Source organism: Cucumis melo, chromosome 8 (assembly GCF_025177605.1).
Source record: "Cucumis melo cultivar AY chromosome 8, USDA_Cmelo_AY_1.0, whole genome shotgun sequence".
In the NCBI taxonomy this organism is placed as follows: Eukaryota; Viridiplantae; Streptophyta; class Magnoliopsida; order Cucurbitales; family Cucurbitaceae; genus Cucumis; species Cucumis melo.
Genome location: NC_066864.1, coordinates 23928223 through 23944957, shown reverse-complemented (window position 1 = coordinate 23944957; position 16735 = coordinate 23928223). Strand labels below are relative to the sequence as shown.

The 16735-nt window shown below is 26.9% G+C and overlaps 1 long non-coding RNA gene across 1 annotated transcript; it reads left to right on the top strand.

The window, feature by feature from the left end:
• The first annotated feature begins 11992 nt into the window (after nt 1-11992).
• Nucleotides 11993-13325, top strand: LOC127150758 (uncharacterized). The gene is made up of 3 exons (XR_007823319.1): nt 11993-12421; nt 12494-12558; nt 13169-13325. It is a non-coding gene; the product is annotated as an uncharacterized LOC127150758 (long non-coding RNA).
• Nucleotides 13326-16735: the final 3410 nt, after the last annotated feature.

Sequence of the window (16735 nt, the reverse complement as noted above, 5' to 3'; positions counted from 1 at the left end):
ATTTTTCTTTTCTTTTCATCGTCATTCTTCTTTCTTTTTTCAAATTGTTATTTGGTTCAAGATCGTATATCAAATATAAAATATCTATTTTTTTTCAAACTTTTATTTGGTTGTTTAAGATCGTGTACTAAATACAAAAGATTGGGAAAAAAATGTCGTTCAGAATTGTGTAAACAATCAAATCTAAATAATCGTGTAACCAAATTAAACGATTGTGTACAGAGAATTTAAAAAATAAATCGTTTAGAATTGACTATTAAAATCTAAACAACCAAATATAAACGATCGTGTACCAAACAATAACCAAATATATTACACGCACGCATTGTTGACAAGACATTTTTGGTATTTTCCATTGTGGGCTTGCGTTTTCGAAATTGATCGTATAAATATTTTGCCGCTTTGTTATATTTTTTTAAAATGATTCATTTTTTTAAAAGAAAATACAAAACTTTAAGGAAAATTGTTAAAAATGAAACATTTGACAAAATATTTACGCTTTATAGAAAAATAAGTGTAATGAATTTTGTCCTTTAGTGATTTTATTCTATTGAATATAAATTTGTTTGTCAATTTTTTCTATTTTTGAAAAAACACTAATTATTGAAATATTTTTTAATAATAATTTAGTTTAAATATTATTTTGGTATTTAAACTTTTTATTTGGTTGATTTTTGTCCGTCTATATGTTTTTTTATTGGGCTTTGTACTTTCAAACGTTGGTCTCGGTTCTTTATACTATTAAAAAGACGACAGTTTGTCTTCTTGATATCATTTTCATCTTTTTTCTTTCGATCAAATTTTTATCAACACACTTCAAACTAAAATTCTTGAAATGTAGCTATGAATTTGGATAGAACAGTTTTCTGTTGTGAATCAAATTTGCACATTAAAATTAAAATACAGTCTATGGTGTAGAATAACAAAAATTTCAAATATAGAAACCATAATTAATATCTTAGAAATACAATAATCAAAATTAACCAAAACAAAATAATAAATACATATATTATGGAAATGGTATTATAACCTGTTCTCTTTCCTTCTAGTTATATATTTGAGTACCAATTATTATCATTATTATTTCTTTGTAAACATTAACTATATATCTTATCGGTCGAGATGAACTTAACTTAACGTTAATTTGCATGAGATTTTCTATTCTAGAGGAAGTCTAGAATATTTGATCCTTGAGAAAAAATTATATATGATATTGAAAAATAACGAATATCATTAATCATTTAGGGCCTGTTTGGCCCAAGCAATAAAGTGGAGAGTCCACCTCACGTTTGGGCTACCTACTAAGTTAATTGGGGATTAGGGTTATTCAACACCCCTTCACTCCCCAATAATCCCTATAATCCCTCTCTCTCCTCCTTGTAATCCCCCTTTCTCCTTCCCTTCATTCTTCATTCTTCATTCTTCTTCCTTCTTTCTTTCTCTAAAAATCTATTATAAGAAATTTATAATTCATCATCAAACACAATTCTTTTTTTCTTGTTCTTTTTCTTCTTCAATTAGATTAATCTATATTAAGAAAGCTTCTTGCAAAAGGAATAAATTAAAATTACTATTTTAATATATTATTCTTTTAGTTCAACTTCAACAATGACGGGATATGAAACAAATCGTTCACAAAATTTTGATATTAAATTATTCAATTGAGTTTAATACTTTTAGTGAAATAATTTTAATTTAAACCTAAAATCTATATGCCAACCTTTGAGTTTCTATCAATCTTATTCAAATACTTTAGTTTTAACTAATAAAGGTATTAATTTCTAACTAAATTATAGAAAATTATCTTGAGAATTTTATTGTTTTTTATAAAAGTTAGTACTACTATATTTTGTTTAAAAAATATTTTTGAAGTTACATCAATACTCATTAAACTCTTTTAAAAGTTAAAAATACATACAGTTAGTGTGTGATAAAAAAGGGAAAAGATGTTGATGTAATGTAGATTTTTGTAATAATTTGTTGTGACAAAATTAAAAACAACGATGCTTAGATAAATCTCAAGATACATTCATCTTTATGTATCTCATTTTTCATTACACACGAAAAATGAATGAAGACTATATTTATTTTGGAGGAAACGTAATCTATCAAGGGTAATTTGAAAAGTAGTGTGGTCCATTTGATTATGTTTGTTGTTGTATTCTATAGATATAATGAAATGCAAAACTACTAGCTTCATGTAAGAAAAAGTTTACTTCATGTATAGTAAAAAACCCATTTTGAAACTGAATTTATTAAATGAATATCCTAAATAACCAAATTTGAAAAAATCAATTGAAGAAAAATGTGTATTTTATGTAGAAAAAAAAAAAAAAAAAAAAAGAATAGTGAAAACTCATATTATAATAATCTACATCTCAAACATATTTATAATAACACAAACTATAATAGTCTTTACCCCAAGCGCAGACTATAATAGTCTATACTTCAAGTTCAGACTATAATAACATAGACTATAATAGTCTGCACTTGAAACACAGACTATAATAATCCTTATACTATTATAATACCTAGACTATTATAATATTTCAGACTATTATAAGTTACTCCTTGTCCCAAAACACCAAAATCCAATACTATTATAAATCACTCCTCACCCCAAACGCTCCCTAAAAATAAAAGAGTAAACTAGAGAGAAGGAAACAGAGCGAGAACGAAATGAACTTTTGCCTAAGTTTATTTTGATAATAAACTTTTGCATAAGTTTATTTTAGTAATTTCACACACACTTGATGTAAGTAAAGAATCTAAAAACTTAATTTTTAAAAAATCGAGACAAATTTCGTTTTCTTAAAATTTGAGTCATTTCCTCATAATTTCAAATACGATCACCTAAACAAATTAGGAAATAATTTTATAAAGATAGTTAAATTTATTAAATGAACAACATAATTAACAAGATTGAATAAAATAACTTTGAAAAATATGTTTATTGAAAAAAAGAATAGCGAAAAAAATTGCTTTTAATATAATCTAGATTATAATAATTTGCAACTAATTAAATATATTGACAGGGACTAAAAGAAAAATATGAAATATAAATTATATAGGTGAAATTTGAACCTAAATTGAAAGGGGGTGACAATAAGAGTAACCACTAAACCAACTATAAATATTAAAAATTAAGTAGTTTTTTATATATATATATTATATAAAGATAATAAAGTTAAGGGAGGGTTCGAGCCCTTAGGCCTATATTAAATCTGTCGGTGATTATAAGCTCATTTGGTTAAGACATATATTATGGACTAAAAGAGTGATCTAATATATAATCTTTTTCTGAAGTATTGAATATTATGTTTATGCATGAATGAGTTATATACAAACTTACCTTTTATCCCCTCTCCTTTGGTGGTTGAGACATGGATGGATGTTATATCTATCCCTAACATCAACTAATAAAAAATTGACAAAGATTTTTGTTTTAATTAAATCATGTTTGGGTGGCATTTCATTTTGACTTTTTTAGAGTTATTCTTTCCTTGTACGTTTTATGTTTTTCTAATTACATTTTTTTGTCGGAAGACTTTATGTCACTCAAATGCTAAAATCAATCTTTCTTTCTTTTTTTTTTTTTTCTCTTTTTATGTTCTTATAAAAAAACATTTTTTCATATTATTTGAAGGATTCCCATCTACAAAGTCTATCCTTAAGATATTAATCTTTTCTTTAATAAAAATTAAAAAGGAAATTCCAGGTTGCTGTTTATTGAAAAGAAAAACATAAAATATTGGTTAGAAAAACAGGAGGTTGGGTAGTAGGGAAGAGAAGACCAAACAAAGACTAACTTAATCCAATGGCTTAAAGATAATCAAGCCAGTTGTGTCTCAGGTGCGTTCGAGGTATCCTATTCCATTGCAAGACTTAGCTTTTCGTATAAACTTGACTTCATTTTGTTTTCTTTAATCTACTTGGAAACCGAGTAGGAGAAACTCTAACTAAATTTCCCTTAATTAAATATATATTTCATCATAACATAATTTCATGAAAAGTAAGTCACTTTCTTTTTCTAACATTTTTGGTACTTTTGGTCCTATGTAAACTAGGTGTAGGAATTAGCATTTGTAGCAAACACCACATTAGTGTATTATTCTCCTTGTTTTACGATCACATCTTTTCCTCGAAGTATAAATTCATTAGTAATGGCAACAGAAAACCCATGAGCTTTTTTATTTCTTTGTTGAATTTTACTGATTGTACCAATCAGTATGTCAATAGTTGCACCAAACTTATAAGTACTACAGGTATAAATTAATAAGGTCAAAGTTGGTAACTAAGTTTTTTTTTTCTTGACAATAGGTAGGGTGTGGATGTAACATTTTAGAATGAAAATAATGATTTTAAAATCATTATTGAACACATCAATAGTATTTCATTAAATCATAATAATTAAAGTTGAAGAAGAAAATATTTTTAAGCAAATTGAATAAGTTAATTATAATAAAAGATGCAGAAGTTAAACATTCCACCCACGTTTATCCTACTTAAAATAATTGTCAAATATATATATTTCATTTATTTGACTTTAATATATATATAGCTTTCTTGAATGTGTTTAAATGGTTTGACTTATGCATCATTATTTGTTTTTAGGACTGATCATAATTATTTAAAATGGGACTTCCCTTCTTTCAAGGTTTCTTCTACATAATTTTTCCCTTTGAAAAGTCAATTTGAAGTTCAAACTTGTTGACATTTTAACATTTTAATTTTCTTCTTCAAAATGGCCACCACTCCTCAATCCTTTCCTATTTTCTCTCTGCAAATTATTGAATATATATGGAGGCGTTTGGGACTTGATTTTGAAAGTCTCAAACTCACTTTTTCTCTTGTCAAATTTTTTTTATTTTTTATTTTTTAAATAACGATGTTTAGTATGAACTAACTAAATTAAAAATCTACCTTCACTTTAAATCGATTTTGAAAAAATTTAGGTCATACATGTGATTGATTGCAAATTAGTCTCAGTATGGTTATTTAGTTCAATTTTTGTGTAATACGTGGTTTATTAGATATTTGGGAAATAATTTTTTAAACAAAAAAGTGATAAACGTTGCCTATCATGTTTTTTTTTTTCTTTCGATATAAATATTTGCCAACTCAAATTATCAATCATGCACGTAAGAATTAAACAATAAAATAAATCATCTTTACCTTAATTATTTAGTTAAATAATTTTTTAAATAAAAAATACAATTGATAGCTCTAAATCAACTCTTAAAACAAAAGATAATAATTAAAATCAATTCTAATTAGATCAAAAATCACTTTTATTTCAAGAGTTTGTTACCAACGCAATAAATTGCAATTAACTTTTTTTTTTCTTTTTCTAAAATCCTTATCCCAACTATACCACTCCAAACAAACCTTTTAGTCATGGTCTAAGTTTTAATGTACATACTTAAAGTCGATTGGTTATTAAGATATAATTAGAGAGATTATAAAATGTAGGAAACTTTTGCTTTACATGAAAAGAAAAATAATGAATTGATGTATAAGAGTACATAATACATATCATATTGAATACATCACATTCATGTGATAAAACTACATATAGCACAAGGAACTGAGCCAACTGCTCAATGCCTTAATTAAGGCATTACATCATGATCAAGATAAGTGATCAAATACGAGAGAGAGAGAAAAAAAATTACTTTATTTTGTGCACCGTTGTTATTGTTTTTATATTATTGATAAAATATAAAAGGTCAAATAATCATTTTAGTCTATATGTTTTGAATAATTTTCATTCTATTATAATTAATCGTAAATTTTTAATAAATATTTCTTTTTTAATCATTCATTATGGTTTTTTTAATCGAAATTTGTTAAATAATAACTGAAAATAGAATGTCGTGAACATGTTTCCAAAACTTAGGAAGAAAAACTTAAAAGGATATTATTTTTTTTCTTCTAGAGAAAAATCAATAGTTAAATAATTAACAAAACTAATTTTAATATTAATTCAAAATACAGGGCTGATTTAGACATTTTAAAACATGTCACAACTAATTTAAAGTACATCTCAATAGATAATAACCATATAAAGCACAAGTTGTAACACATGTACCACTTTTACATATATATTTTTTTTGTCATATGAGTAATATGTTATTATATAATCTATTACACTATTGTATTTTAAAGAATATAAGAAAAATTTTATTTACAATTTTTTTCAATGGATTGGGGTGTTAAATAGGTTTTCAAATATATAAAAATAAACTAAAATATAGTAAAATATCATCGTCGTTTATTTTTTATAAACCGATAAATATATATATTATATTATATAATAGTAGTTCATTGTAGTTAGAAGATAAAACGAGTTAAACATAAGGAGGCGATAAGATTTTATATTCTAAAATTGTGAATTCATATAATTATAAGACCGTTTATGTAAGATTTCTTTTGATATTTGATGCAAGGATTAATGTAATTTTATTGAGAAATATTAAAATCAAGTAGGTAGTAGCATTACTTATTAATAAGAATTAGATGATAATATTTCTTGTTATTTTAGTGAATTGATTTTGAATGATGATGTTTAGTTAATTTTAAATTAAATATGATTTTACTAATACAAATTAGTTTAAATTGATTATTAAACTTCCAAAATATAATTGTTAAGCGTTTAAATTGATTTATTATCATAAGACATAAATATGATATTATATAAGAGCTAAAAAGATGACTCAATTATTATTCCTAAGTTTAATACTTATATAATCTCAGTAGTTTTTTATAGTTAGTTTGAAATTAAATTTTCATTTAAGACAGAGACAATAATGCAAGTATATTTCTAAAAATGATAGAGAGAATAAGTTTTTTCTTTTTTTCTTTTTTCTTTTTTTTTTTAAGAAAAGAAAAACTTAATAGTTTAAAAATTAGAGAGTGAATTTTGGAAATTTAAAAGTAAAGTAGCAATTATAATTAATTAATGGTAAGATTTAATAGAGTAGAATTATATATTGAAAAGCAAGAAGAAGAATTATTGATGCAAAAAAAAGAAATGAAGTGTGATGTCACACCCAACTACCAAACAAAAGCATTCATTGCAACACCTTTTTCAGTCCTCTTCAAACGAATAAACTCCAAACTAAATTTTACAACCACAACCCACTTTCTTTATTTATTTATTTATTGCGGATCAACGTTATATTACCATTTCGTTTTTCATTGTTGATATTTCAAAATTAATTAATTATATTTATTTTGTAATTTTTTATTGTAGTTGATATCAATCTTAACCAAAACAGTAGTTCTTAACAAAAATTTTAAAAATAAAAACAATTTTTTTTTAAACCCTATTTCTAAACTTTTAAATTTTGATTTAGTTCTTGAAAATAAAAAGTAGATCCAATAGATTTAGAAGTTAAAGACATATATATATATATATATAGATAGATAGATAGATTTAATTTTGAAAAGCAAAATAAAAAACAGAATAATTATCAAATATGTCTAACTATTTTATACTAAAATATCATTTTTGGTTTGTTTTGATTCACAAGTACTAAAGTCTACTATTTCATTTTTAAATATTTAATATTTCTTTTTACATTTTAATTATATTTTTATCAAAATTGATTAAATTTCATGTAAAAAAAAATACATGAGTATAAATATTTTCTTTTTCTTTTTCCTATTTTAAAAATCAAAACAAATAAACTCGAACATTTATTCATCTTACATATATTAAAATGATATTTTGTTCTCCTTAATTAATTGTTATTATTGCTCAATTTGGTCTCTTCCTTATTTAAAAAAGTTCAGATTGGCTCATAAGATAAATAAATAAAATAATAATAGCTCTACATATCCCTACAAGTCTACAAAAAACCATTTAAACTTTGGTTCAAAATATTTTCTAATTCTTTAATTTAATATTTATGAAATTACATATGATCATGATGTACTCATCTTATCTTATTCTAAAATTACATATCCTTTTTCAGAGAATTATTCTACATTAATTCTGAATAACTATTAATTATCCATCTACTCTTCCTAATTTCTTTTCCTCTTTTGTTGAGCAACTAATAATGTCTTGTATTTTTCTCTTTTTGTTTTCTTTTCTTTTTTCTTTTTCTTATTTCATGAAACAAATTTCTACTTTTGTTTTTAATTTTTTTTTTCTTGTGAGCCTAAATTTTGTCAATATAAGTCTCTCCAAATAATTTATCTTGTGAGTATAACCCATTAATTATATATTTTAATATTGTAACTTAGGACTTTAGATGACAATTTCTTTAAGCTACAAATTAATTTAAATTTTGTTTTATTTATAAAGAGACTTGAATTTCTTTAATTTTATGAATTGTATATGAAATTGTAATGTTATATTCTTGAATTATATGGTTATCAATTTGGTTATCAAAGCGTGTATATAAGTTGAACTTATGGATTATTAAATCGTTGAACGATTCTAATTTTTCTTTGTATCTTCTTTTTAAATTTATGGATTATGTTACGGCTCTTGAAATATTAATAAATAAAAAAGTACAGTTTTAGTTTTAGTTTTAGTTACGTGTATATGTGAGTTGTTCATTTATAGAAGTAATAATTAAAAACAATAAGGAAGCTAAACTGTCACGTTTTCCTAAATTATTATCTATTTTCATTTTTTTTAGAATTAGGAATTACAGGCAATCATTCTATAAAGAGAAAAAAACTTATTATTGTTTTTAGATATAACAAACTATATAAACCAAAATATTTACAAATTTTAATTAGAATTTGTTGACGATAATAATCAAATATGATGATAAATTTAGTATGAGTGTTTATATATGTAAATATTTTTTTTATATATAATATAGTCTTATTCTTTATTTATAATAGTTTTGGTAGATGATTCAATTGGGTCTTAGATGAAGGGGGTGTTTCAACTCTTTCTTGTTTCTAAATATAACAGTTTTAGAAGGAATCATTCAAACAAAATGTTCTAATTATAATATAATATTTTCCCTAAATTATTATCTAATATTTTCAACTATTTATTTTGAAATTATGTTTTTATAATGGTATTTAACTCTTAACAGCTCACAAAATAACATTTAAAAATTAAAAAGAATAACGTATAAACTATAAACTTATAAACTATGTGTGACATAATATAATATATTTGAACCTCTCTATCATATATATTTATAGATTGATTGATGCCTATATAATATGATCAAATTATTTAAGGGTCAAGAGATCGATTTCCTTTCATTTAAGCTTTTTTTATTTTAGATATGGTTTATTATTAAGATATGTTTGAAGTAGGGGTGAACATGATATATCGAATAATGAGTCGACCGACCAAAACCAATCGAACCAAAAGTGATCCGTCAGAGATAAAGAGAGATTCAATTGGTCTTTGTTAGGGAAAAATCCTAACCGACAACATTTTAAAAAAATTTCAAAGGCTTAAATGAGCCTAAACTGATTGATCAACCAACCAACAGTCGGTTTATACTTCTTTATCGTCGAGGTTGGTTTCGATTTAGTCAAAAAATTGACTCCAACTAATCGAGGCTTACTATAAGAATTTTGGTTTTTGGCGACAATTTTTTCTGACATTGCAGAAAAAAATGTGAACAAAGATAAGATGTAATTTTCATTGAATGGGCACATCTTCATAATATGCACGTGAACAAAAATTGTGTATTGAGTACATCATCGTTAAAATTATTACTATTTGAAATAATATTCACGGGTAGTTATCATAATTTAAAAACACATCACTCTAAAATATGTTTATAATTATTTAAAATGAAAATGGTTGATATAAAATTTATATTTAAAAGGTTAAAAAACATGAGAGTAATTTAACAAATTTAAAATCACACTTAATATGCTGTTATTAGTCTTTCATAGAATTCAAGTTTCTTTGTCAATGGAGGGTCACGCGTAGTTGCAACTTTCTAACTCATTTTCTTGTCAATCATGCTTATTATAATTTTCTGGTTCAATCTTGATCAAAAAGTTTGGTTAAAATCTTTATATTTTCAATTATATAATTTTAACCTTTTTTTTTCTCAATAAATTTTAAATTAGAATGGACTGATCATTATTATTATTATTATTATTATTATTTATTTATTTATTATTATTATTATTATTAGTAGTAGTAGTATTATATATTTTTCTATAACATTTTTACGTATTTTATATTATTACATAAAAATTATTGTTATTGTTTAATCACGATCTCATTAAAATTTAATATTGAGATTAAATTTAAAATTTATTAAGAATATTAAATAATTAAAATAAACAATTGAAAATTTAGAGATTAGTGTTAAACAAACTTTGAAATGGAAATGACGATGAAGAGTCGTATTTTAAGGGCAAACCAAATTGACATTGACATTTTAGATTTAAATATGTTTAGTACTCTTCTCTTCTTAATAAGTCGTATTCTTCTTCTTCTTCTTCTTCATATTGTTAAAAATTTGAGAACATTGTGATTCGCTTTTTGGCAATTTTGTTTTGACCTCTCATCATAAATAATTTAAAACATGTAAATCTCAAAAACTTTATAACTAAAATCTAAATGTCAAACTTTTTCTTTAATTTAATATTATCTAATTCATTTTCTATCCTCTCTTTCTTTTTCTTTCTATTTACAAAAAGAAGAAACTGATAGATGCCTTACACACACACACACACACATATATATATATATATGAGAAAATACTTGCCTTATATTTATATGAATTTCTATATTAGTGTTTGTTTAATTTTAGTTCTTATACTTCGAATCATAGGGTTTTGTCAGTATAATAAAAAAATACAAACTATTTATATTTTATGATAAATAAGCATCAAAAGACAAAAACTTATTACACTTAATTTTGTTATAAATATAAAGCTTAAATAGTTACCTTGAATTATCTTTAAGACTCAAGTTTCTTGAAAACAAATTTTGAACCATTGGATCTCACACTTTCTCCTAGATTAATTTATAGCCATTGGATCTTTTACATCTCTTTAGAATATTTGGAGCCATTAGATCATACAATATATCAAGGATAAATTAGAGCCATTGGATTTGCTTGATGACCAATATCTTTTTGCTATAAATAGGTGAGGACCCATAGTTGCCAATCCATATCAAAATCTCAAACAAGTTAGTGAAATATAAAATAGAGAGATTATTTTATTAGAGAGCTTTGTATCCCTAAATTAGAAAGAAAGTTTTTGTAAGGGAAATTTTCATAAATATAACAAACTACTCAAATATTTACACAACAAAATTCATAAAATTAATTATTTTTTAAATATTTCAAGTTTGTCCTTCCATCTTTTTTCTCCTCTATGCATATTTTTATTGTCTTTCTGTAACGTCCCAACAAACTCGTTTTTGTTCATTTTGCTATTAATATTTATGTATGGTCTTGGAAAATTCAAATTATTGGGAGAACCTTTTCATTTTGAATTTTCCGGTTTATTAAAGTTTGAGATTTTCCATTTCGTTTAAATATTAAGTATTTTTTTTTTATTATTTTATCTATTTTAGTATTTAGAAATTATTTGGTGAATTAATGTTAAATGAAAGGAGGGTTGGTTGAATTTGGTGAGATTTGGAGAGAGAGAAGATGGTTGGTTTGGGTTATTTAAGGGAAAAGAAAAGAGATATTGTTTTATAAAAGCCTTGGGTCTCGTGCCTAAAGAAGAAGAAAAAAATCAAAGAAAGAAAGAGGGGAAAAGAAAAGGAAAAAAAAAAGAAAAACAAACCCTAGCTGCCGCACGCCGCCGCGCACCCGAGCCGACGCAGCCCCTCTGTCGCCTCAAGCCCGTTCTGCCGCGTCGCCGAGCAGCCCAGCCGGATCGTGCGCAGCCGCCAGCCGTCGCGTGAGCCGCGTCCTGCCGAGTCGCCGCGCAGCCCAGTCGGACCGTGCGCAGTCGTCGCGTGAGCCGCGTCCTGTCGAGTCGCCGAGCAGCAGCAGTCGACGGTAGTCAGCCGCGCGTCTCCAGCCGTCGAACCCGAACCCGGAACCGCTCCACGCTCGCTCGCCCGAACCCGAACCCACGTCCGTGCCCACACGTGCCCAGCCCTCTCCGCGTGCAAGCCGCGCCGCGTCGCCTGCACTGCAAGCTGAGCCGCGCCTCCTTGCTGTCGCAAGCCGAGCCGCACGCGCAAGATCCCTGCGCCAAGCCGAGCCGAGCCAGTCCCTGTTCTCTTTCCAGCCGAGCCGCCAAGCCTAATTTGGCTCCTTCCATCCAATTTTTGGTAATTAAATTAATTATTTTGGCATTACCCAGTAAGACTCAATGTTTTTGGACACTAAATAATTTAATTTGGAATTAAATTAAATTATTTTCCTTAAGGGACGTCTTGGACCAAGTAACTGCTGCAGCGTGGGATTTCTTCAGTAGGGGCTCAGCATTGCAACCTCTTTCTAGGGTAAGTCATTTCACTGAGTTTTGAACCGTTAGTCGTTGGTGACTCAATTACGAATTTTGGCGTATTAAACAGTTAGGACCTCGTTGCTTGGAAAGCACACTTGCCTCGCGGTTAGAACTCGCCAAGTAAATCTCCAAGTAAGAGATTTCTACTACTAGCTCCATGTTTAGAATTATGAGGTCACATATACCTTCGATTGTGCATGTTGAGGACTAGACTGTACGATGCATGAAATTAATGATAGTATGATGCGATTGATGATATGGTTATATTATAGCATGATGTTGTGATGACGAGAACTGTTATGGCTGTACGACGGATGTTGAGATGGAGAGTGAAATGATGATTAATCTATTATGATTATATGATGATGCCATGTGTATGTATGCTGTGATTAGGGTACCTGTTAGCTTAACCTATTAGAGACGTATCTGCATGGGTGTCCTTTGGGATCACCACCTATTTAGGACTGTGCGGTCCGACGGGACACCAGTCTAGCATGGATATAGATATGACTCGAGTGACTCGACGGGGTTCTCGCATCCCGATTGTCCTAGGTGTCCCCCGGGACACCGAAGACCAGAGTTACGTTCCTACGGGAGCGCATGTTGCACGTGTTCGGGAACGTGCCAGAGATTGGGTACCAGTTACAGGACTCTGATAGGAAGTTAACAGGCACCTAGTGGGACTAGTAATGGGTCCCTTACTGAGTATTTTATACTCACTCTCTTCATGTCATGTTTTCAGGTAGAGGACGAGGTAAGGGCAAAGGCAAGCTGGCAAGCGACCAGAAGTGACCGTGGCGAGCCATAGGGATTTTTGCTTCCGCTCATTCTTGTTTTTGACTTTAGTACCTGAGTTTGAGTATTTTTCACTATTTACCATTTTTTTAAAGTAGATAGGGCCCGAGTAGGACTTTAGAACGAAATATCATTTTTTTTTGCATGTTACTTTGTTTGGATGTTCATAAATAAATTTCTCAAACCTTATGCATTTTTACTAAATTGTATGACTTAAACCACTTGTTCTACATTTAGTAATGACTTCGACTCAGTATAAGGAGTTGGGTTGTTACACTTTCTTCCTTTACTCTTCGTTTTTACGTCGTTTAGATTTGAGTAACTAAATCTGATTTCTTTCTATCGTCTTTCTTCTTTGTCTTTTTTTTTTCTGCATGCATCGTTTTTCTCTTTTTCCTCTCTTTTTTTACGTCGTTTAGATTTGGGTAACCAAATTTGATTTCTTTCTATCGTCTTTTTTTTTTTTCCGTCGCTGTGTGCATCGTCTTTCTTCTTTTCCTACTTTTTTTTTTTTACTTTGTTTAGATTAAGGTAACCAAATCTAAAAAATAATCATGTAGCAAATTTTGAAAAAAAAATCGTTTAGATTTGACTAATTCTAAACAATCGTGTATCCAAATCTAAACGATTGTATAACCAAATCAAAACGATCGTGTAATCCAAATTAAACGATCGTGTAACCAAATTAAATGATAGAATTAAAAAATATTTGCTATCCAAATCTAAATGAGCAAATTTAAACGATTGTGTACCAAATAATAGCCAAATCTAAACAATGGTGTACCAAATATATTACGCGCATTACCAAATATATTATGTGCATTGTTGACGAGGCATTTTTGGTATTTTTCACAGTGGGCCTGTTGGCTTTTCTTGTGTAAATATTTTGCCGCTTATATTTTTTAAAAGACCCATTTTTGTAACTTCTATTTTATATAGTGAATTCTTCTATCCTTGCGTGTGGTTTTTACCCTAACTTGTTTTAGGGGTTTTCCACGTAAAATTCTTGTGTTCTATCCTCTCTCTTCTTCTTCTTCATTATTATTGTTCTTAATCTCCTTTAATTGCAATTTTACTCTATTCGATCGTAGTCCGATTTCGCAATATCTATATTCATCATAACACATATAGATATACATATAATAAACTGTTGCGAAAAAATTGTAATATTTTTTTTATATTTATAAATATTTTCAACAGTTTTATCATATAAAAATATTTTTATTTTTTTTAAACATATGAAAATAGAACGAACTTAAACCAATAACCTTTGGGCCAACATGCATATCAATTTAGTTATATGCATATTGACGAAATCATAACTAGTCATTACTTAACGTGTTAGGCAGAAAGTTTTAAGTTTTTTAAATCTAAATACTATTCCATGGTATTTGAAATCATTAATCAATGTGCAACTTTTACATGGGCATAAGATTTTGCTAAATGCAATAATAATTAATATAGATTAGAAAACATACCACAATCAAATGGATAGTAGCAGTACTTTTCATTAAATAATTTGAGTTGGTTTCATTTTTTTTTATCCCTATTTTTTTCACCTGTTTTTAGCGTATAATAAATAGAATACGCGAAGATTTGAACATTTAATCATGATGAACAATTAATGCTTAATAAAAACGAATAAATTTATTTACATGATCTTGAGTTGATATAAATTACAATAAAGTAAAACAAAACAGCTATTTATCACAAATAAATAATCTAAATTGATTCTTTTACAATATACTACTGCTAATAGTTTAGAATTTCAAAATTTAAAAGTATACATTTTAGGTTGAAAAATAAACAAATAAAAGAAATCCACATGAAAATTGACATACAGACGGTGGAATCTACGTCATTGATTAAGTTTGAACCATAAGCTTTAGATTATTACAATGAAGAAGTTTAGTGTATAAACTTTAATGCCTATGTTAAATAGATATCCTTAAGTATCATTTGCGGTCCATTATGACAAACTTACTAAAAGATAAAAGTTTTCAAAGCATAATATTTTATGAAAATGGTGTATTTTTTTAAAATTTCCTAATATTATTTAATATATTTGTTAATGTTATAATATATTTATTCATTGCGTTTAAAACATTCCATATTCTATTTGATAATTAGAACAGTCGTTTTCATCTATTAAATAAAAGTACCCACTTTATCTGACTACTACACCAACCAAAACTACTGTGTATTTTTAAGTATCTACATTTAGTCTTCATTCTTTTATTAAGTATTAAATTTAGTCTCAAATCAAATTATAAATCATTAAAACTTGAGATCAACTACACATTGACATGTGTCCCAAATTAAAATTACATAAATTTAGCTAAGTCACACTCATACTACATGATGGATTGAATAAAATTAATTTGATTCATTTTTATATTATTATTTAGAATAAAGTCTTATGAGCATCGAAAAGAGGTTTGACTTATCCCAAATTCTAAGTATGTTGTATGCTTGAGCATACAGACTAGATGCTTATATCCATTGCCAACCAAGCTCAGGTCCATGAATCCCACCAGCGAATCCTATAAATAGAAGAATTTCTTCTTCGTTTGAAAGGTAGAAAATTTACATTTCAAAAAATTAGAGAGAAATCTTAATTTCTGAAACTGACCAAACTTGAAGATTCAAGTTTTCTTTTTAAGATGTAAGCACTATTCTAAGACTTCAACTTAAAAACATCATGCATGTCACTTTCACATATTGAATAGAGCACTTAATTTAAAGATTTATTAGTGATGTTTGAAACAGTGTGTACTTTTCCCTAATTTGATTATTTCTTATGAATTGAAGCAACCAGTACAAGGGAACACCATTTATTCCAAAAAAAAATAAATTAAAATACTAAATTTATGAATGAAGTTAAAAATATAAAAATGAATACATTAGATATGATATTAATTCGAAGGTCTAAAACTAAATACTCTGTCACTTTTCTCAAAAAAGGAAAGGGAGTAGAAAAAAAAGGAAAAAAGGTCATTAAATAAATAGTTGTGAACCTTCATGGAAATTGTCGCTAATGAGTTTACTTTGATTACCTTTTTTTTCTTTTTCTTTTTTTTTTTTTATATTTATTTATAACATAATTTTGACAATTTTGTTAGGTTATAATGAAGGTCAAACTCAAACTATAAACTTCTTAGTTGCAGATTGGCAATTGACATAACTTTTGAATTGACCATTTTTTCTATATCATCGTATACTAGATCAAAATATGTAGTTTTAAATGTATATAAATAAAAGTACTAACATTTTGAGAAGATCAAAATAAACAAAAAAAAAAAAAAAAAAAAAATATATATATATATATATATATATATATATATAAATACGGATTAAATTAAATATTAGAACTCAAAGTATAAAAGCTAGAGTAATATTTAAACCTACATTAAAATTAACAAAATAAATAAATAAATAAAAACACACGAAGTATCACGCCCTCTCTCAAAACACCTTCTCTAAACCCAAGAGGCGACATGAAGCTAAACAGATA